This window comes from Danio rerio, chromosome 17 (genome assembly GCF_049306965.1).
Source record: "Danio rerio strain Tuebingen ecotype United States chromosome 17, GRCz12tu, whole genome shotgun sequence".
In the NCBI taxonomy this organism is placed as follows: Eukaryota; Metazoa; Chordata; class Actinopteri; order Cypriniformes; family Danionidae; genus Danio; species Danio rerio.
The window spans coordinates 21,009,851-21,034,711 of NC_133192.1; the positions used below are offsets into that span (position 1 = coordinate 21,009,851).

Below are 24,861 nucleotides of genomic sequence, written 5' to 3' on the forward strand. Positions count from 1 at the left end.
GTGTGAATTTGATTATTTGGTCAGTCTGGTGAGAACAGCTCTAAATGTTGAGGTCCAGACCAACTCATCCAACACTAACAGTCGGCTCTGAACCAGAACCATCTAGATTACTGCTATCAATACAATTTAACATGACATCTGAGTACTTTAGTTTCTTCACTTTAAACCAAAACATGTTTATATGTGTGTCTGCTCAGTGTGTAAGATTTCTTTTTGGGTGTTTTCAAGTTCTCCACACAAGTTTGTCTGCGTGTGCATTTGAGAGAGAAAAAAAGGAAAGGAACAAGCGAGGGATGTTATTCTTATTGTGGTCAAATGGAGATGAGTTCAAAACCACAAAAACAACAGAATGGGAGAACCAACGACTGAATAAGCAAAGAAAACAAAAGGAGAACAGTCAGTAATGTGCAACATCCCAAGCCAAATGAAGATTTATGGGGGCACAAAATTTCATGATAAACTGTGGAGTGAAAGATTAATGATTTAGCATCTGAAGGCTTTTGTCTTTTTAAGGCCACATAACACATCTGCTTTGTCTTGCCTTGATGTGCTGTCAAAACTTGTTTATAAAACCATTTTGCATTTGGAAAGACACTTGAGGAAAAACCTTCAGGCGGGACCTCAATAAAGCCACAGTGAAAATGTCCAAAATGTTCCAGAAACACGAGCCCACACATTTTGGATTAAACCAAGATGAATTTAAGGAGATCAAACCCATCGATGTGTTTTCTATATTTACAGAAGAACTTCTGACACTGTGGGCATGTTATCTGCAGCAGTAAAGACGGACGGGGTTAAAACAGGGATGCAAACTCATGTGTGCTACACTTCAGAGAGAGACAGAGAGAGAGAGAGAGAGAGAGAGAGAGAGAGAGAGAGAGAGTATGTTTTCAGGACTGGTTGATTAACAGTGGGCTTCTGGGGGAGGTATCAGACCAAAAGAGAGGGAGGGAAGCAGAAAGAGAGAGAGAGAGGTGTAGATGAATCTTTCTGTTACTTGTGTGCAACTGATGATTTTCTTCCTACTTTCTTCACACTCACACACTTCTCTTTGGAGAGCCAGTGGGATGTGACAGTAAATCAGAGAGAAGATGATTCAAAGACTCACCGGGAAGCACTCAGTGAAACAGAACGCGAGCTGGATGCAACATAAATGAGTGAAACTTGGGAGCTATGAGCCATAAAGCATGACCGCTTGAGTTTGGCCTCCGCAGAGCTGTGGACTCGAACAGGAAAGGCGCACGGCAGCATCTTCAGGAGCGCTTCAACAAACATCCCGTACTTCTGATGGATTTCCACACTGCCTCTGTACATCTGGAGCTCTGAGCCTCGCCGATCTCTGACCTGCTGCTTGACCTTTGACCTCTGAGTGACCTCTTCAGGAATCACAGCAAGAAAAAAACTCCAGGTCCAGATCTGCAGGTAAATTCCAAGAAAAGAGACATGTTATTAACTCTATTTAGAATCTAAAAAATAAAGCACCTTTTAATTAATGAAGACTATTTCGATGGTCCTTAATGCACATTTTGTTGACTGAAAGGTGCATAGCAATTACTTCTCGTTTGAGTATTCGTAGACTTTCTGCTTAATATCTGTTGATACTGCTTCTTCAACACATTTAACCGACTATAAGAAACTTTGCAAGTGTATGTCAACTTACACTAACCCTTACCCCAACCTAGCAGTCTACTTATAATCTAATGAGAATTAATTGGCATCTAGATGCAATGTAATTAAAAGTCAACAAAATGCCTTGAAGAGACATAATAAAGTGATCCCCAATATATAAAAAGAAAATACAAAATGTTCTTGGTTCCTCAAAGAAATGTTCAGTGTCCAGTTTTTAAAGAACCATGTTTATATTTGTTCTTACAGTATCATTTTGCATCTTTGTAAGAACATTTAGTAATCTAAAGGAAGTTTAGCGGAATGGAAAGGTTCCATACAGTAGATATTAAAGGTTCCTTGTGAAACCATTATCTCCAAAAAAAAAAAAATATTTTTAAAGTGTAAAAAACTTTTGGTGCAATACACTGTAAAAAAAAAAAAAAAAAAGTTGGGTTCCACACAATATTTTTGTATTGGCACAACTTAAAGGAATTAAGTTAACTTGTTAGTTTTTTTTATTTGAGTAGAATAAACATAAAACAATTATACTGTCCACCCCAAAAACTCAAGAATTGTGTTGTTTCTACTAATTTTAAATAAGTACAAGCACCAAATGTTATTTTTTTGAGTGTTTACTGCACTGTAAAAAGTGAGTAAGGCAAGTAAACCTTTTGTAACTTGGAACTGTTAAGTTGGCTTGATTTGTAAATTATGCTAATTGTAGTCATTTAAAAAATAAAAATAAAATAATCACCTTTTTCAATACACCTTCATCATATTAGTTTTTTTCCTCCAGCTTTTCTGTATCTTGCAAAATGACATAAAGTAACATAACTCTGCTCTTCCAGAATCCAGTATGTCTTCTAAATTCCATACAGGCTTTAATTATAGATTTTATAGACTTAATGGAGCTATGAATGAATGAAAATATAATATTGTAATATTTACAGTATTTTTTTTTTGAAAATGAACTTGCTAAAATAGTCTAACACTATAAAAAGGGATTAGTTGATTTTTAAGTAAGTGAGTACAATTTGCATAATTAAAAAAATCAAGTCAATTTAACAGTTTCAAGTTACAATGAGCTAACTTGCATTATTTTTGTAAAGTCAACTTGTTGTTTTTAAGGCAATTGATTTCTGGGTTCCACACAATCTATTTGTGTTAAAAACCACAAATAAATTAACTTTTTAGTTTTTACAAATTTGAGTTTTAACATAAAACAATTAAATTGTCCATAAAAGCATTGAGAATTGTGTTGTTTCAGCTAATTTTATATAAGTAGTTTGAAATAACTGCAAGTAATTTTTTTTTTAGTGTTGTTAAGGTTCTTTATGTAATCACATATTCAGATTTTATGTTTGAAGTCTTTAGATTTTTTAAATAATGGATTGTTTTACTTATTTCATCACTTTCGAAAATATTTTTATTATTGGCATCTAGTGTTTTTGAAGAACATTTAACACCTAGAACATTTCCTCAGCATGCAATTATACATACTAAAAAAAAGGAAACATTGTTTTTCATTTTTTGGTTTATTATATTGGCACCTGCAAAATTCCATTTTAGGGTTCTCCAAGGACTATTCAGTTAACCATGTATTTTAAACAACCTTATTTATCTATCTATCTATCTATCTATCTATATATATATATATATATATATATATATATATATAGAGAGAGAGAGAGAGAGAGAGAGAGAGAGAGATTTAAAATGACATAGATTTTAGATTCTTAGTCTAAGAGGATTCGGTCACTGTAGCAAGCAAAATAAAGAGTTTCACAACCATTTCCTACTCTAAATCAATTACTGATGTTGTGTTATTTTATAATAAAACTGATAATATATCGAAACTGCTAGTGTTTATAATATTATAATATAAAAATAGTGTATATAATATGTTATATATTGAGAGACAGAGAGTGAACGTGAATGTTTGATGATGGGGAAGTTTGCATAAGAAAACGTGTGACAGTACTGGCTTCAGTCCAGCTCAGGCATGATTGGCATTATAAAGGAGGGCATGGAAAAGGATCAGCCGCGACTCAGTTCAAAGTGGTGACTGCCCCTCAGAGCGCATTAAACCGAGCGGATTTGAGTCTGACAGCCTTTGAGTTTCCCAGTGACCTTCTAATTCCCCAGCGCCATTACTACTGTAGCAAGACTGATGGCAATGCAAGTGGCTGTTATTAAGAGCTAGAGCACAGTTATAATTATGATTAGCATAGGGTATGGTTACGGTTATATGCTAGGGGAGGTTTATGTTTCGATTGGGGTTGGTTAGGAATCATTTGCTGTAATTATCATACATTAACTGCTGTAGATGTGAAACTGGAAATGCTTGTGAAAGACACACTCGACTGCATGTGTATTTGAAGGAGTTGAAGTCAGACTCAGAGTGACGACAGCCATCAGAGAATTCAGTCACTGATATGGTTGAACTGCTCAACCACACTTTAAACCTCAGCTATGTATCGTAACATGAGTCTGACCTAACAGTTCGAAACCACAGATATTCCATCTCTGATCAAGATAGCCACACTCCACATGATGAAAAATCACACCATACCTTTCCCTTACTCTGTGATTTAGATCAATTCTAGTTTAAATTCATTTAGAAACTTATGCGTATCAGTTCTTGGCTTATAACAGTGTTAAATTATTTTTGATTCATGGTATTATCGGGATATTGACTAGCTGCTAAAAAGTTACTTTGACTGGTATAATGCTTAGTGTAAGGTCATCTGGGATGGAAAGGAAACAGTTCTTGCAGGACTCCCAGATTTCATCAAGATTATGTGGACTCATGTTCAATGCCTCCTCCATTTTACCACAGACATGTTCAATAATGTTCATGTCTGGTGACAGGGCTGGCCAATCCTGGAGCACCTTGACCTTATAGATGTTTTTAAAAACAATTGAAACTGGGAATAATATTAGAAACAACTTTTGACAACTTGTCAGATCGTAGAGATTAATTCATTCTGCCTTATCTGTATAAGAACAAAAAATACTTCAATGTACTTTAATGTTGTAATACTACTGTATATTTATCAAATTTTATTCCATGAGAAACAGTCCAGTGTTAATGACTGCGAGGTTTTGTGTTTTTTTTTTTTTTTCAGTGATGGCTGGACATTTCATTTGTTGCTCAGTGGGTAGCACTTCCCAGTTTTTAATTTTTTATTTTTTTATTTTCTAATTTTGTCAAATGTTCTTGTGATTAATATGACAATATAAATAATATTCATTCATCCATTCATATATTGTCCTTCGGCTTAGTCCCTTAATTTCTCAGCGGTCGCCACAGCGGAATGAACCAAATATCGAGCATTTGTTTTAAGCAGCGGATGCTCTTTTAGCCACGACCCAGTACTGGGAAACACCAATACACGTTAACATTTACACACTTACACTATGGCCAATTTAGCTTATTCAATTCACCTATAGTATAGCGTATGTCTTTAGACTGTGGGGGAAACCGGAGACCCTGGAGGAAACTCACACGAACATGGGAAGTAACTACACACAGAAAGACCAACTGACCCAGCTGGGGACAGAACCAACAACCTTCTTGCTGTAACATGACAGTGCTAACCACTCAGCCACCGTGCAACCCCTTTATATATGATACAATATTGATGTTGCCCCAAAAAAGTTACTATAGCACGTATAATAATACATAGTGTAATGCTTCATTGTGGACTAGTTCAATATATTGTGTTAGTAAATATGTATAACTTTACAATTAGTAAATTGTAAGAATTAGCACTTTACTCAATAATAAACGTTAGTTAATTGATTAATCAATTAGTCAACAGTAAGAAAAGGCCAGATTTATTACAGTTACAATTAATTATTAATTCCATCTAATAATATGATTATATGACTTGTAAGCAGATTACAACAATGATTTTAATCTGTCATTATACATTAACTGAGAAATTAATCACCTAAAATAAAAAATAAAATGAATTTTATCAACATTTTAGTTAAATTACTAATGGAGCCCTACTGCAGTGTTAATGTATAATAACAGCCCTATAAATAGCCCTATAAATAGTGCTTTAGCTTTTGGTGATGGTCACTTGCCTCAAGTTTCAGGTGGTAATCTTCATGATTTTTTGTTCAGCACTTCATGTTCTCAATGCAGAACACACATTCACATTCATACACTGTAATCTGTAATCTTTTTGGTGTGACTACATAAAGTACACTACCTGACAAAAGTCTTGTCGCCTATCCAAATTTCAGGAACAACAAATAATAACTTGACTTTTAGTTGATCATTTAGTATCAGAAGTGGCTAATGTGAAAGTCAAACGCCACTAGATCATGACTTGATTTTTAATTATTTTATTATGACAGTAAGGTCTGACTTAACTTAGCCAAAAAGTCCCGTCACTTAACAGAAATAATGTACAGTATAGAATATAAAGTCATGGTGCAGTGTGAAAAAAAATTAATAATGTGTTTGACTCCCATGAGCTTGGAGGACTGCATCCATACATTGTTGCAATAACTCATTAATAAAGTCATCTAAAATGGCAAAGAAAGCGTTCTTGCAGGCCTCTCAGAGTTTAGCAAGATTCTTTGGATTCATCTTCAATGCCTCCTCCATCTTATTCCATACATGCTCAATAGTGTTTATATCTGGTGACTGGGTTGGCCAATCCTGGAGCATCTTGGCCTTCTTTGCTTACAGGAATTTTGATGTGGAGGCTGAAGTATGAGGAGCACTATCCTGCTGAAGAATTTGCCCTCTTCTGTGGTTTGCAATGCAATTTGCACAAATGTCTTGATACCTCAGGCGGTTGATGTTGCTATCCACTCAGCAGATCTCTTGCAAGCCCCTATAATGAATTTAACCCCAAACCATGATTTTTTTTCTTCACCAAACTTGGCTGATTTATGTAAGAGTGTTGGGTCCATGCGGGTTTCTGCTGTATTTATGATGATCGGGATGCAGTTCAACAGATGATTCATCAGAAACATCTTCCGTCTGCCACTTTTCCAAATGATCAACTAGAAGTCAAGTTATTATGTGTTGCTCTTACAACTGGGATCGATGACAAGACTATTGTCAGGTAGTTTATAGATGTTTTTAAAAACAATTGGAAGTCAGAATAACATTAGAAACAACTTTTGACAGCTTGTCAAGTGGTAGGGATTTGTGCCATCTTTGAAGATGTTTAGTCAGGAATGCACATGCCATGTGGTGGGTGAAACACCTTATTATCCTTTTATAACCCTTGCTATATTTTCTATTACGTGCCCACCAGTCACTAAAGTTATTATCTTTACAGTGCAATGAAAATATGCTTCAACTGCAGACATTTTTACAGAATGTTTAAATGAAATTATTCAAATTAGAGATGTCCCTGGAGCAAATCCAAGTATTTAGACTGGGCTTCAGGGCAGATGTAGTCTTGGCATGTTTCAAATGTATTTACATTTGTCAGAAGTGACGTACACGTGACTCTTCATCACATTCCAGTGTGTGAACTGGACTCGAATGAAAGAGTTTGGCATGTTAGCGCTTCTCTTGTCTCCAAGTGTGTTTGTAATTATATATTAAAGCTGAAGCTGCATTCATTAAAATTCTTTCTATCCAGGTTAATTCCCCTTAAAAGTGTGAGCGTAAATGTTTGAGAAGATTGGTGTGAATGCAATCATTATTTTTTGGAGGCACGCATCAGCGTTACATGTTTCCTAAGACATTTTCTTGTGGCAGAGGGAGGTACATAATTGCTGTGATGATAACTCCTGTCAAATTCATAATTTTGTGGCGCCAGTTAGTGTTTATGCGTGCGATGGTGTTTGTGTGTTTTAATGTGCATATGGGTGTTAGACAGAAAGAAAGCTTCAGGGTCTAACGTGTGGCTTCGTGTGACTTGTTTTGGCTCAGAGATGTTGTGGAAGTGTTAGGGAAGACTCGCTGTGGGTTTTGACACTGGTCGGTCGAATGCTGGTATCGCTGGCTGTGTCGGGGTGCATGCTGGCTTCTGCTCAATGAGAGATGCTGGTACTTGCGGTTTGGTTGTTTTACGCTACACTTATTCTCTTACATCAGTCATTTGGCTCAAACTGTTTTTAGCAGATGTGTTCTGTGGGAACGAGATTCTCAGGGAGGTTTTAGAATAGAGCTTATTCTAAGCTTATTCTAGCTTATTCTTCTATTGTTAAAAATAGAGTTTTTAATACAGTATGTTGCATTCTTTGTCATAAACAGTTGAATCAGAATTATTAGCCTAGCTGTATATTTTTTCACCAATTTCTATTTAATGTAAAGAAGATTTTGTTCAACACATTTCTAAACATAATAGTTTTAATAACTAATCTCTTATAACTGATTTCTTATATCTTTGTCATGACGACTGTACATACTAGATATTTTTCAAGATACTAGTATTCAGCTTAAAGTATAATTCAAGGCTTAACTAGGTTAAGGTTAACTAGGCAAGTTAGGGTCACAAGACAAGTCATTGTACACTGCCTGACAAAAAGCAAAAGCACATTTCAGATAAGTTAATATTAAGCTAATATTCAAATATGTAATATATAATGAACAGGCACAATATTGGTATTGTGGACACTTCAAAAATCTGAAAATACTGAAAATTAACTTTTAGAGTGTCTTTTAAGAATATTCACATTCTATTTGCATTGAATGTTCATCACACACTCTCAGAAATGAAGGTACAGTAGCTGTCACTGGGGTGGTACCTTTTCAAAAGGTATATATTTGTACCCAAAGAGTCCACAGTAATACCTCAAATGTTCATATTAGTAGCCAAATGTATCTAAAAAGTACCTTTGAGGTACAATTATGGACCGTTCAGGTACAAATATGTACCTTTTGAAAAGGTACCGCCCCAGTGACAGCTCCTGAACCTTTATTTCTGAAAGTGCAGCACCAAATGTTTGGAGACTTAATTGGTTAGCCTCATAGTTCAAACATTAATACTTTTATATGTAAATATGGCCAACTACATGCTGAAATATTGATTGAAAGGTTCATGAACTAAACTCATGTTTGTCGTCGATCTCAGTTGTAAGAGCAGCCAATTATAACTTGACTTCTAGTTGATCATTTGGAAAAGTGGCAGAAGGTAGATTTTTCCAATGAATCATCTGTTGAACTGCATCTTAATCATCAAAAATACTGCAGAAGGTAATCCGCATGGACCCAAGATTCTCAAAGAAATCAGTCAAGTTTGGTGAAGGAAAAATCATGGTTTGGGGTTACATTCAATATGGGGGCATCTGTATACTACTTTTATTCCACGAGCAATAGTCCAGTGTTAAATATTGGCAAGTTGTTGTTGTTTTAGATTCAACAGTAATGGCTAGGCCATTTGTTGCTCAGCAGGTAGCGCTGGAGCCTCACAGCAAGAAGATCCCAGGTTTGTTTTACAAGGTCTTTTCCTGTGGAGATCATCACACCATCTCTCTCCACTTCTGTGAGAACATACATTCTCTGGGCTTCCCTTGCAATGCAAGACAGGCAGAATAGATGACTTGGAGATGGTAGGTGTCATTGTGAGTGTATGTGTGTGAGCGCTGTGATGGGCTGGCCATCTGTTCATCTCCACTGCCTGTGGCTTGAGATATTGACTTCATGATTCATCACTCCTGTGACCTTGCAGAGCATGACCATTTGGAGAAAGGATAGATAAATGGCTAGTTTTTTTTTAAAGTCCCCCTGAAACCAAAACTAACCACATGATTTTGTTAGCTCATATTGCTAGTTTTGTGGTGAACAATTTATCAGTGCATGTCATTAAGAAAAACAATTGTTTGCCCTTCTAATCTTCAATTGAAATCTGAAAATGCACTTTCTTTTGATCAGAAAGGTGTGCAGGAGGAGACTGTTAGGTTGTAATAACTCTCCCCACTCTGCCTACTTTATTACATCCATTAAGCTCGCTGATTTTGTCATTTAATTTTATGTTTCTTTCCCAGAGATGGGTTGCGGCTGGAAGGGCATCCGCTGCGTAAAAACTTGCTGGAAGTTGGTGGTTCATTCCGCTGTGGGGACCCCAGATTAATTAAGGGACTAAGCCGACAAGAAAATGAATACATGAATGAACATTCTGTTTCTCTAGGACGTGTGTCACAATACAAAAAAAGGGTCGCAGCTTCCAGTTCATGCGGACTCTCAAAAAATAGTGTCAAACACTACATGATAGAGATGCACTGAAAGATCTCTTAACTTCCCAAATTTTTCTTTAACTTTACATTCTAAATAAACTAAAGTTCACATTCTAACATCAAACAAAAGCTTATGTGCATAATAATATTAATTGTTTAAAAGCTTTAGTGCTGCATTGTAGGGCCTAAAATCTGCAATTTTGTCACCGATTTCAAAGTAATTCTACGCATTTTATTTACATACAGAACAAATTTAACATGTATGGTCAAAATAGAGCAATTCAATTTCTAAAAAGTAGCTTGATGCTTCAAATAAAGATTGTTTCATGATTCTGAATATTACACCAATAGGTGGTGACAAGTGACTAATGAAAAATTTGTTTGTTACTGAACTCTTTGTTCTAAGATTTGTTAAAGACAAACACTGCTTCATCCAACAATGAAACTAGTGTCGTCTTTATATGTGAGTCATTGGACAATCAAACTAAATTTAAAATCCATTGAAATTGTTTTATTTTTATAGACCACAGTAATTAGGCTGGCTTGTGTAGCAAGCCAGACTACTGTTATCCTATTAAACTTATTATTATTTTTAGGGACCGAGCACCGAACGGTGCAAGGCCCTATTGGAATTGCTCCGTTTATTAGGGACCGAGCACCGAAACGGTGCGTAGGCCCTATTGGAATTGCTCTGTTTATTATTCTTCTTCTTCTTCTTCTTCTTCTTCTTCTTCTTCCGCGGAATGAATCGCGGTTTTGAGGGGCTAAACATGCCCGAAAACTCACGCAACTTTGCACACGCCTCAGAAGTGGCGAAAATTTACGTTTGTTATGGGCTTCGGAAGTGGGCGTGGCAAAATGACTCGACAGCGCCACCTAGAAAAATTAAACGGACGAGCCCCCGATATACGAATCACGCACATGCACGAAAATTGGCACACACCTCAAACATGCCAAAACATACGAAAAAGTCTCTTGCAGCCATATCTCAAACCCAACAGGAAGTCGGATATTTTTAACTTCCTGCGGCGAAAAAGTGGCGATTTTGCCATTTCCAGGCGTTGTATTTTAACGAACTCCTCCTAGGGATTTTTTCCGATCGACACCAAAATTGGGTTTTGTCATCTAAAGGCCTTGGCGATGTTGAATTGCGAAGCTTTAGAGTTTTCATCGATGGGCGTGTCCGTGGCGGCCTCGCAAACTTTGACGATTCGCCACAAAAGAGGAAGTCATTATAACTCAGGCATGCATTATCAGATCTGCCTCAAAATCCACTCGCTTGATAAGCGTCCTGACCTGAACACGTTTACATGCCAATATCCAGATACAGATACAGCGCCACCTGCTGGCCACAGGAAATGACATGATTTACGGAGTTATAAACTCCTCCCACAAATTTTATCAAATCAGCACCAAAATTGAGTGGTGCTATCTGAAAGCTCTAGCGATGATATATTGTGAAGATCTAGAGTTTTCGCAGAGGGGTGTGTCCGTGGCGGCATGAAAAACCTCAACGCTTCGCCATGGAACAGGAAGTCCTTATAACTCAACCACACAATGTCCGATCTGCCTGAAACTTCACATGGTTGATAAACGTCATCTCTTGAACACATCCACATAACAATATTGAAGTGGGCGTGGCAAAATGACTCGACAGCGCCACCTAGAAAAATTAAACGGACGAGCCCCCGATCTACGAATCACGCACATGCACATAAATTGGCACACACCTTAAACATGCCAAAACATACGAAAAAGTCTCTTGGAGCCATATCTCAAACCCAACAGGAAGTCGGATATTTTTAACTTCCTGTGGCGAAAAAGTGGCGTTTTTGCCATTTTCAGGCGTTGTATTTTAACGAACTCCTCCAAGGGATTTTATCTGATAAACACCAAAATTGGGTTTTGTCATCTTAAAGCCTTGGTGATGTTAAATTGCGAAGCTTTAGAGTTTTTGTCGATGGGTGTGTCCGTGGCGGCCTCGCAAACTTTGATTCACCACAAAACAGGAAGTCTTTATAACTCAGGCATGCAATATTCGATCTGCCTCAAAATTCACACATTTAATAACAGTCCTGACCTGATCAGGTTTACGTGCCGATATCCAGTTACAGTTATAGCGCCACCTGCTGGCCACAGGAAATGACATGTTTGACACTGTAACAAACTCCTCCCACAAACTTTCCCGTATCAGCACCAAAATAGAGTGGTGTCATCTGAAAGCTCTAGCGATAATATATTGTAAAGATCTAGAGTTTTTGCTGAGGGGCGTGTCTGTGGTGGCATGACAAACCTCAACGCTTCGCCATGGAACAGCAAGTTGTTATAACTCAACCACACAATGTCTGATCTGCCTGAAACTTCACATGATTGATAAAAGTCCTCTCCTGAACACATCTACATAACAATATTGAGTCAGTCATAGCGCCACCTGTTGGCAGAAGGAATTTTGGCTTGTAACTCGGCCACACAATGTCAGATCTGCCTAAAATGTCACATGGTTGATGAAAATCCTCTCCTAAACACATCTACATAATAATATTGAGTCTTTCATAGCGCCACCTGCTGGCAGAATGTAGTTTGTCTTATAACACAATCTCCACACAATGTCTGATCTGCCTGAAACTTCACATGGTTGATAAAAGTCCGCTCCTGAACACATCCACATAACAATATTGAGTCAGTCATAACGCCACCTGCTGGCAGAAGGTAGTTTGGCTTATAACTCAGCCACACAATGTCCCATGTGCCTGAAACTTCACATGGTTGATAAGATTCCTCTCCGGATGACATCTACATGCCAATCTTGAGTCACAGTTATAGCGCCACCTGCTGACAGGAGGAAGTTTGGCATAAATATGTGATTTTCTTAGATTTTTAAAAATATATTGGCTTAAATTATTATTGTTAGCTGTTCTCAGTCATCGTAAGGTCACCGGGCGGCGGTGAGCCCGGGTGCGAGGTCCCTATCATCGCTGCTCGCAGCTTTAATTATTATTATTATTCTTCTCTCCAATGAATCGCGATTTTGAGGGGCTAAACAAGCCCGAAAACTCACGCAACTTTGCACACGCCTCAGAAGTGGCGAAAATTTACCTTTTTTATGGTCTTCTGAAGTGGGCGTGGCAAAATGACTCGACAGCGCCACCTAGAAAAATTAAACGGACAAGCCCCCGATCCACGAATCACGCACATGCACAAAAATTGGCACACACCTCAAACATGCCAAAACATACAAAAAAGTCTCTTGGAGCCATATCTCAAACCCAACAGGAAGTTGGATATTTTTGACTTCCTGCGACGAAAAAGTGGCGTTTTTGCCATTTCCAGGCGTTGTATTTTAACGAACTCCTCCTAGAGATTTTATCCGATCGACACCAAAATTGGGTTTTGTCATCTAAAGGCCTTGGCGATGTTAAATTGCGAAGCTTTAGAGTTTTCATCGATGGGCGTGTCCGTGGCGGCCTCGCAAACTTTGACGATTCGCCACAAAACAGGAAGTCGTTATAACTCAGTCATGCATTATCCGATCCGCCTCAAAATTCACACGTTTGATAAGAGTCCTGACCTGAACAAGTTTACATGCCAATATCCAGATACAGTTATAGCGCCACCTGCTGGCCACAGGAAATGACATGTTTTACATCGTAACAAACTCCTCCCACAAATTTTTTTGTATCAGCACCAAATTTGGGTTGTGTTATCTGAAAGCCCTAGCGATGATATATTGTGAAGATCTAGAGTTTTCGCAGAGGGGCGTGTCCGTGGCGGCATGACAAACCTGAACGCTTCGCCATGGAACAGGAAGTCCTTATAACTCAAGCACACAATGTCCGATCTGCCTGAAACTTAACATGGTGGATAAAAGTCCTCTCCTGAACACATCCTCATAACAATAATGAAGTGGGCGTGGCAAAATGACTCGACAGCGCCACCTATAAAAATTAAACGGAAGAGCCCCTGATCTACGAATCACGCACATGCACGAAAATTGGCACACACCTTAAACAAGCCAAAACATACGAAAAAGTCTCTTGGAGCCATAACTCAAACCCAACAGGAAGTCGGATATTTTTAACTTCCTGCGGCAAATAAGTGGCATTTTTGCTATTTCCAGGCTTTTTATCTTAACGAACTCCTCCTAGGGATTTTATGCTATCGACACCAAAATTGTGTTTTGTCATCTAAAGGCCTTGGCGATGTTAAATTGCGAAGCTTTAGAGGTTTTGTCGATGGGCGTGTCCGTGGCGGCCTCACAAACTTTAACGATTCGCCACAAAACCGGAAGTCATTATAACTCAGGCATGCATTATACGATCTGCCTCAAAATTCACATGTTTAATAAGAGTCCAGACCAGAACAAGTTTACATGCCGATATCCAGATACAGTTATAGCGCCACCTGCTGACCACAGAAAATGTCATGATTTACAAAGTAATAAACTCATCCCACAAATGTTTTCATATCAGCACCAAATTTGGTTGGTTGTGTATCTGAAAGCTCAAGCGATGATATAATATGAAGATCTAGAGTTTTCGTAGAGGGGCGTGTATGTGGTGGCATGACAAACCTCAACGCTTCGCCATGAAAAAGGAAGTGCTTATAACTCAGGCACACAATGTCTGATCTGCCTGAAACTTCACATGGTTGATTAAATTCCTCTCCTGAAGACATCTAAATGCCAATATTGAGTCAGTCATAGCGCCACCTAGTGACAGAAGGTAGTTTTGCTTATAACTCAGCCACACAATGTCCAATCAGCCTGAAACTTCACAGGGTTGATAAAAGTCCTCTCCTGAAGACATCTACGTGCCAATATTGAGTCACAGTCATAGCGCCACCTGCTGGCAACAGGTAGTTTGGCTTATAACTCAGCCACACAATGTCCGATCTGCCTGAAACTTCACATGGTTGATTAAATTCCATTACTGAAGGCATCTACATGCCAATCTTAAGTCACAGTTATAGCGCCACCTGCTGGCAGTTGGTAGTTTGCATTATAACTCAACCACACAAAGTCCGATCTGCCTGAAAGTTCACATGGTTGATAAAAGTCCTCTCCTGAACACATCTACATAACAACATTGAGTCTGTCGTAGCGCCACCTGCTGACAAAAGGCAGTTTGGCTTATAACTCAGCTAAACAATGTTCGATCTGCCTGAAACTTCACATGATTGATAAGATTCCTCTCCTGGTGACATCTACATGCCAATCTTGAGTCACAGTCATAGCGCCACCTGCTGAGAGGAGGAGGTTTGGCATAAATCGGTGATTTTCTCAGATTTTTTAAATATAATGGCTTAAATTATTACTGTTCGCTGTTCTCTGTCATCCTGAGGCCACCGGGCGGCGGTGAGCCCGGGTGCGAGGTCCCTATCATCGCTGCTTGCAGCTTTAATTATGGTGGCTTGAAAAGCCAACATACTGTTATCTCACTTAAACTTATTATTATTCTGCTTCTTCTTCTTCTTTCTTCTGAGACTAATTTTAAAGTCTATCTCCTCCTAACCCTTTCAAGCTTCATACCTCAAACTTTCGTCAAACCTTCAAACTGGTCTGACTCGGGTTGCTATATCTTTTCCGACTGATCCGACTTTCGGTTTTCCGAAAAACGACCCGGAAAATTCCCAAAATTCCCATTGACTTAACATTGGGTCAAACTTTGTCACCTCATAACTCTGCATCAGACTGTCCTACAGACTTCTAACTGGGCTCATTTAACTCAGTCTAGCCAGCAGCCAATAACTGATGACCTTTAAACTTACTAGCCACTCCCTAGCAACCACTTTTGGCACCCTAGCAACTGTCCCATAGACTTCCATTGTAAAAGACTGCCATTGACTTAACATTGAGTCAACCTTTGTGAGCTCATAACTCTGCATCAGACTGTCCTACAGACTAGAGTCAGGCCTCATTCAACTCAGTCTAGTCAGTAGCCAATCACTGATGGCCTTTAGACTTACTAGCCACTCCCTAGCAACCACTTATGGCACCCTAGCAACTGTCCCGTAGACTTCCATTCAAAAGACTCTCATTGACTTAACATGGGATCAAACTTTGTGAGCTCATAACTCTGCATCAGACTGTCATACAGACTAATGGCTGAGCTCATTTAACTCAGACTACCAAACTGCCAATAACTGATGAGCTTTTAACTTTCTAGCCACACCCCTAACTACCACATACTGCACCCTAGCAACTGTCCCGTAGACTTCCATTACAAAAGACTCTCATTGACTTAACATGGGATCAAACTTTGTGAGCTCATAACTCAGCATCAGACTGTCATAGAGACTAATGGCTGAGCTCATTTAACTCAGTCTAGCCAGCAGCCAATCACTGATGGCCTTTTAACTTTCTAGCCACACCCCTAACTACCACATACTGCACCCTAGCAACTGTCCTATATAATGTAATTAGCTGTGCTATCAAATGCTTATAAATCTAACATACTAATGACATGCCAATCATGCTAGCAACATACTACTCATATGCTAATCATGCTAATGACATGCTAACTCATACTGGAAACATGCTAATGACATGCTAATTTGAACTAGAATCATGCTAGTAACATGCTAATTCATACTAGACTCATGTTAATAACTGGCCTACATGCATATCTTTGCATAGCAGTGTCCTATTGACTTGGGGGATGGCTCATCTGACTCAGACAACCAATGAGCATCTCAATATGATAATAAAGCTCACAAGCCACGCCCCCAAATTGATTCCATAGACTTTCATTAAAATAGGCCAAGATGCATATCTTTGCATAGCAGTGTCATAGAGACAAGGGGGTTGGTTCATTTGACTAAGACAACCAACCACATTCAAGTTCACTCTGTAACCTAAGGACACCCTAGCAACCGCCTAGCAACGCCTTAGCAACCACTCAGAATACCTTAGCAACCACCTAGCAACACCTTAGCAACCACCTAGCAACCACTTGGGACACCTTAGCAACCGCCTAGCAACACCTTAGCAACCACCTAGGAACCACTTAGGACACCCTAGCAACCGCCTAGCAACACCTTAGCAACCACCTAGCAACACCTTAGCAACCACCTAGCAACCACTTAGGACACCTTAGCAACCACCTAGCAACACCTTAGCAACCACCTAGCAACCACTCAGAACACCCTAGCAACTGCTTAGCAACGCCTTAGCAACCACCTAGCAACCACTCAGGACACCCTAGCAACCACCTAGCAACACCTTAGCAACCACCTAGCAACCACTCAGGACACCCTAGCAACCACCTAGCAACGCCTTAGCAACCACTCAGAATACCCTAGCAACCGCCTAACAACACCTTAGCAACCACCTAGCAACCACTTAGGACACCCTAGCAACCGCCTAGCAACACCTTAGCAACCACCTAGCAACACCTTAGCAACCACCTAGCAACCACTTAGGACACCTTTGCAACCACCTAGCAACACCTTAGCAACCACCTAGCAACCACTCAGAACACCCTAGCAACCGCCTAGCAAGACCTTAGCAACCATCTAGCAACCACTTAGGACACCCTAGCAACCGCCTAGCAACACCTTAGCAACCACCTAGCAACACCTTAGCAACCACCAAGCAACCACTTAGGATACCTTAGCAACCACCTAGCAACACCTTAGCAACCACTCAGAACACCCTAGCAACCGCCTAGCAACACCTTAGCAACAACCTAGCAACCACTCAGAATACCCTAGCGACCACCTTGCAACACCTTAGTAACCACTAAGCAACTAGTCAGAACACCTTAGCAACTGCCTAGCACCACCTTAGCAACCACCTAGCAACCACTCAAAACACCCTAGCAACCGTCTAGCAACACCTTATCAACCACCTAGCAACTAGTCAGACCACCTTAGCAACTGCCTGGCACCACCTTAGCAACCACTTAAAACACCCTAGCAACCGCCTAGTAAAATGCTAATTCATGCTAGAATTATGCTAACAACATGCTAATTCATGCTAGAATCATACTAGTAACATGCTAATTTATGCTAGATTTATGCTAACAACATGCTAATTCATGCTAGAATCATGCTAGTAACATGCTAATTCATGCTAGAATCATGCTAACATGCTAATTCATGTAAGAATCATGCTACTAACATGCTAATTCATGCTAGAATTATCCAAGTAGCATGCTAATTCATGCTAGAATCATGCTAGAATCACGCTAACAACATGCTAATTCATGTTAGAAACATGCTAGTAACTTGCTAATTCATGCTAGAATCATGCTAACAACATGCTAATTCATGTAAGAATCATGCTACTAACATGCTAATTCATGCTAGTAATATGTTACCTCAAGCTAAAATCATACTAACATGCTATTTACACTTTAAAACCATTTCAAACTTTCAGATTCGGCTTTTCAAGCCACCATAAAGTTTGTCCTCAAACTTTACTATCTAGTTCTATATTATTCTTCTTCTGAGACTAAAAATTAAACTCTATCTCGTCCTAGGCCATTCAAGCTATGACCATCAAACTTGGGTCAAACCTCCGAACTATTCTGACTCGAGTTGCTATATCCTTTCCGACTGATCCGACTTTCGGTTTCCCGAAAAACGTCCCGGGATCGTCGGGAAAATCCCATAGACGTAACATTGGATCAAACTTTGTGACCTCATAACTGCGCATCAGAATGTCACACAGACTTCTAACTGGGCTCATTTAACTCAGACTATCAAACTGCCAATGACTGATCACCTTTAAACTTTCTGGCCACGCCCTAGCAACCACTTTTGGACCCTAGAAACCATCCCATAGACTTCCATTGCAAAAGACTCTCATTGACTTTACATTGGATCAAACTTTGTGAGCTCATAACTCTGCATCAAACTGTCCTACAGACTAATGGCTGAGCTCATTTAACTCAGTCTAGCCAGCAGCCAATCACTGATGTCCTTTTAACTTTCTAGCCACACCCTAACAACCAGATACTGCACCCTAGCAACTGTCCCATAGACTGCCATTAAAGAGGTTCAGACTGATATTGTCATGCTGCAGTGTGATAGAGACATGGGGGTTGTTTTTAACTGTTCATACTGGCAAGAAGCTTTGATACATCATCAGTCTAAGCTGTCAATCAACTCCATAGCAACAAAACAGACTAACCTAGCAACGATATAACAGCAGCTATATCTCAGCATCAGAACATCGTAGAGAGGCGGTGGTTGGCTTGTTTGACTCATGCTCGCACACCATCTATCTATCTATCTATCTATCTATCTATCTATCTATCTATCTATCTATCTATCTATCTATCTATCCATCATGCTAAGAACATGCTTATTCATGCTAGAATCATGCTAGTCACATGCTAATTCATGCTAGAATCATGCTAACAACATGCTAATGCATGCTAGAATCATGCTAGTAACATGCTAATTCATGCTAGAAGCATGCTAACAACATGCTAATTCATGCTAGAATCATGCTAACAATATGCTAATTCATGCTAGAATCATGCTAGTAACATGCTAATTCATGCTAGAAGCATGCTAACAACATGCTAATTCATGCTAGAATCATGCTAGTCACATGCTAATTCATGCTAGAATCATGCTAACAACATGCTAATTCATGCTAGAATCATGCTAAGAACATGCTAATTCATAGTAGAATCATGCTAACAACATGCTAATTCATGCTAGAATCATGCTAGTCACATGCTAATACATGCTAGAATCATGCTAGTCAAATGCTAATTCATGCTAGAATCATGCTAACAACATGCTATTTCATGCTAGAATCATGCTAGTAACATGCTAATTCTTGTTAAAATCTTGCTAACAACATGCTTATTCATGCTAGAATCATGCTAGTCACATGCTAATTCATGCTAGAAGCATGCTAACAACATGCTAATTCATGCTAGAATCATGCTAGTAACATGCTAATTCTTGTTAAAATCTTGCTAACAACATGCTTATTCATGCTAGAATCATGCTAGTCAAATGCTAATTCATGCTAGAATTATGCTAACAACATGCTATTTCATGCTAGAATCATGCTAGTAACATGCTAATTCTTGTTAAAATCTTGCTAACAACATGCTTATTCATGCTAGAATCATGCTAGTCACATGCTAATTCATGCTAGAAGCATGCTAACAACATGCTAATTCATGCTAGAATCATGCTAACAATATGCTAATTCATGCTAGAATCATGCTAGTAACATGCTAATTCATGCTAGAAGCATGCTAACAACATGCTAATTCATGCTAGAATCATGCTAGTCACATGCTAATTCATGCTAGAATCATGCTAACAACATTCTAATTCATGCTAGAATCATGCTAACAACATGCTAATTCATGCTAGAATCATGCTAGTCACATGCTAATTCATGCTAGAATCATGCTAGTCAAATGCTAATTCATGCTAGAATCATGCTAACAACATGCTAATTCATGCTAGAATCGTGCTAACAACATGCTAATTCATGTTAAAATTATGCTAACAACATGCTAATTATTGCTAAAATCATGCTAGTAACATGCTAATTCATGCTAAAATCATGCTAACAACATGCTAATTCATGCTAAAATCATGCTAGTAACATGCTAATTCATGCTAGAATCATGCTAACAACATGCTATTTCACGTTAAAATCATGGTAATAACATGCTAATCTATCTATCTATCTATCTATCTATCTATCTATCTATCTATCTATCTATCTATCTATCTATCTATCTATCTATCTATCTATCTATCTATCTATCTATCTATCTATCTATCTCTTCATACTTTTTAAAACTGTTTAAACTAAATAAACTATTACCGTCAGGCTTTCACAAGCCAGCCTCAAAGTTTGTTCTCAAACTTTAAGAATCTAGTTAACATTAGTTTGTTATCTCAGTTTTAAACAAACAATTAATTGATGAATTAAATTTAAAAAATGACTATTAATTATGATCAATAAATGCTGTGCTATTTTCAATGGTGCTGTTTTTTTTTTTTTTTTTCAAATGAATTGTATTATATTTTAAGGCCATATAATTTCAGGTAAATAAACTTTTAAGGCTAAAAATTATGCAAAAATCACTTTTATAAGGGTTTGTATAGCTACAGTTGTGTAGCTATAGTGTGTGAATATATCCAGTCTCTAATGGTATTGGACAAACATTAATTGATTCTATTATTAATCACACTCAGTCTGCAGTAACATTATATAACAATTCTCCCTTAGTACATGTCACAAGAGTTAAAGTGATGATCTCTAATGATCACATAAACAGCACTAAGAAAAAGCATTAGCCATTAGAGTTTTCACCATACCCGCTGAAGATAATGTCATTATCTAAGTGAATTATAAACGTGGGGTTTTAGGATGCACAAATGAACAATGTAGTCTCCATAGTCTGCCTTCTTCAGAACCACATCTTTTAACATTTTCAGATATAACTTTATTCCTGTTTTGAATTTGCTGCTATGCTGATGCATAGGCATAAGTAGCACCCCAGCCCACTTTCAAAATAGCACAATCCAACAATCACAAAAAAAAAGGCACAATTTGTATCCACACTTAAAATATGCAGTTTCAAAGACTTATAAAATCTTATTTCTGGGGTATTTTGAGCTGAAACTTCACATATTGTATACCAACATACACTCTAGGGACATTAGAAACTTATTTTACATCTTGTAAAGAGGGGCATAATAGGTCCCCTTTAACCATATGAAAAAGTAGGGCTCACTGCAGAACTAATACAGCTCCATTTTACTGGACAGTGGCTGTTTTTTAATTCCAACAACCCAGAGAATGGATCTGCGTTCTGAGACCGGTTTTGCCAGGTTACCTCGGAAAAACGAAATCGGAAGACTGCGAGAACAGAGAATGCATCCTGTGAAAAGTGAGATGCTGCGTTTTTCCTGATGGTCACATGACCTTCACGCATTTTTAACGGAAAATATTTAAACATTACAGCATTCATACAACGATTTATAGTTTTTCTCCTTTTCACAATATACACTATGCATAAAGACCTTACAAATATACGTTGCAGAGAACAAATAAAAATTATTTTAATAAGAGTTTCAGCAAATAAACACTCTTTATGTGTTTATGTCTTTATAAAGATTTTCATGTTAGTTTATATTCATCATTTCATTTAGGGAAGCTCCTGAGGCAAATAAGTTATATCTCTGAACTTTATTAATTAATCTATATAAAATGCTGCGCCTCCAACCGCCTTTAATCAACTGCAATGACGTCTGGGACTTTTCTGGGACTTTGCGAGTTTTGTACTCAAGTCATCGATGTGTCCTCGGCATCAAGAACACATCAGGGGAAATTTCAAACGTCCTCCATTCTTGCGGCCTTGAGTCTTGGAACTGAACTTTGGCAGTTGATGATGATGTTAGGACGCAAGATCGCTGAAGAGCGCACATTGAGAAACAGCCTATGTTTAGCAATAGTGTAAAGGTTAATGTGTGGTTGAACTGTCTAGCTCCACCCATTACATCCAGTGAGGTGGAGCTGGACATCAGTTTTCACCCATTGGCTCTGCAGTAAGCAGCTTCCCTATAAAGAGGTGGTTTTTGGCCGAATAGTCAGAGAATTGGACTTGCAACTCAAAAAATGCAGATTCAATTCCATCAATCTAATGCAGTCCACTTTGATGTTAAAATGCAGGACAAAGTCCAAGAATTGGTTTCACGTCACTTTCTCTTGACTTTAAACTGTTGTTCATTATGATGATTTCAAGGATATTGCTGTAAATAGCATACTGATTTACCTATCTAATTACCAAAAGCTACCAGCAAACATCTGCGATATGACAGCAAAGCCACAGCATTCAGTTCAGCAATAATAAAGTGTAAAAAAAGGCAGAGAGTTTACGCTGCAAATTCACACATTATTTTAACAGTGTGGATGATCTGTCTCTGACTTTCTCACATACACAGACAGATGGGAGAGAGATAGAAGGGTTTGTGTTTATTTTCTTGCATGTGTTCCAACTAGACACTGTCATTATCTCCAAACCGCAATTTTTCTCAGGGGAGATTTATAGCCCTTGTGTCTGTGTGTGTGTGTGTGCTTCACTTTCACTCACAGTGATCTGAAATCAGTCTCAGGTATGGACAAGTGAGCTTGGCGATGTTTGTGTATGTATGTCACAGGCCTCTGAGTCACTGTCACATCCCAGCATTCCCTGCTTCTTCACACGTCATTCGATGCTACCAGTAAACCCGAGTCCTCTAGTTAGCCTGTGGTCATCTGAAGGAGAGAAACCCAAGACTGCTAAACTTTCCACATCCTGATCTAATAATGTTCACATGGTGCTCTCCCCACTGTTTACATGTCCCCTGCATATCTCACCACTGGCATAAGCAAAGCCCTCATTATTTAACCCTGCCTCAGCAGAGACATAAAGGCCACTTCCTCGTAACCTCATGGCTTCTGTGGCGTTCCCTTTTGATGGGCGGCCCTGTTTATTTGCATGGCATTCTGGGACTGGTGTAAAAGTAAACAGCATTATTGGCTGCCGGCGACACTGACGGAGGGAGATACGGATGATTAATCCATTCCTTTCTGCCGCCGTGTGAGTCACAGCTAACTGTAGCCTCAGAAGTAGCTGATTCTCCACAGTAACCCAGATTTATAGAGCTTAAAGGGGCTGCTCACACGTATTTATGTCTTTTACTTTCTCGTTTTCATGCTTCAAAAATAATTCTGGAGAAATGCTGTTTGCTCGTTCTTTTCCATGCAGTTACAATGAATGGGGAATTAAGGACTGATTTTAGTCTTATGAAGTCATAGGATTTTAGTCGTATGAAGATATTCAATAATTAAGTGTAGCCAGCAAACAATTTTGTGTTTAATAGACATCTAATACACATCTAAACATAGACAATTTGGCTAAAACGAGGCTAAACTTGGGCTGTCAGTGAAAATCTTATAGACATCTAGAATAGCCGAAACTAGTTGTTAGATTAGACAGACTTTATATGTGTAGCCATTTATTTCTGTTTATTTGATGACTATCTTGGCCTATTCTTAGATGTATATTAGATTTTCACTAACAGCCCAAATTTAGCCTTGTTTTAACCAAGACGACTATGTTTAGATTTCTATTAGACATCCATTAGACATCTTTTAAAAACAAAAAATGTTTGCTGGGTATTATGATAATGATCATGCAAAATATTGATATTGTGCATTGACAATTCTGACTGTTGTTCATTAACTCTGTCCCTTTTGTTAACATCAGTTAATTTAACCCTTGTGTACTCTTCAAATTGACTACCTTTTGTTGTGTTAACATAACTAGGCCCACACGAAATCTGCGCGTGCAGAAATTTGTAGATTTCCTCAGAATTTTAGCCCATCATTGAGTCTTTTTATTTACGTGTGTACATTTGTAATTATTGCATTTTAAAGTTATTTTCATTAATAATGTTGACTAAAATAAAAGTGTTCATTTGATTTTTTTACGATACAGTTTGTAAAGTATTATTTTCTGTCTTTTAGTTGGTTTAGTAGATATACCAAATAAGTGGATCTAGAAGGATATGCATTTTACCATTAAATAAAAGTCAATAAGCTATTATTGTTTATTTCATATATTATGATTTTATTTACAAAACTCACAAAATAATTTCCGCATAAATATGCTGATTTTTTTTTTTTCAAAATTCTATGCAGAAATGGTTACATTTGTCCGCAGATTCTGTCTGGCCCTATCCATAGCTAATAAAATTCAGTTGAATTTTTTAATTAATTGATAACATAACTATAATAATAAAGCTATTTCTCACTGCTGATTGTAATGCATTGACTGATGATTGCTCATGAGTGGGCCCACACGGAATCTGCATGCGCAGAAATTCGCAGATTTTTAGCCCATCATTAAATCTATAAATTTACTTGTGTAAATGAGTGTAAATTTATTTGTTCAGTTTTTAAATTAGTTTCAGTAATTTCAAAAGTCGTAATTGTTTTATTATATGAAATAATCCATAATAAGGCCCAAACAGAATCTGCACACGCAGAAATCTGCAGATTTCTGCAAAATTTTAACCCATCATTGAGTCTATTTATTTATGTGTGTACATTTGTAATGATTA

At 38.2% G+C, this 24,861-nt stretch overlaps 1 protein-coding gene and 1 long non-coding RNA gene across 2 annotated transcripts in view; one reads left to right on the plus strand and one right to left on the minus strand.

The window, feature by feature from the left end:
- LOC141378553 (uncharacterized) overlaps positions 1-24,861 on the minus strand; it is a 27,020-nt gene continuing 2,159 nt past the window's right edge. The window contains exons 2-3 of the long non-coding RNA XR_012393340.1: positions 22,848-23,011; positions 1-1,416 (exon numbers count right to left, since the gene is read on the minus strand). This is a non-coding gene — a long non-coding RNA (uncharacterized lncRNA). The remainder of the gene's footprint in view (positions 1,417-22,847; positions 23,012-24,861) is intronic.
- Positions 1,301-24,861, plus strand: part of grem2a (gremlin 2, DAN family BMP antagonist a) — a 27,831-nt gene continuing 4,270 nt past the window's right edge. Inside the window, exon 1 of the mRNA XM_005158681.6 lies at positions 1,301-1,422. The gene's annotated coding sequence lies outside the window, so the exon portion shown is untranslated. The remainder of the gene's footprint in view (positions 1,423-24,861) is intronic.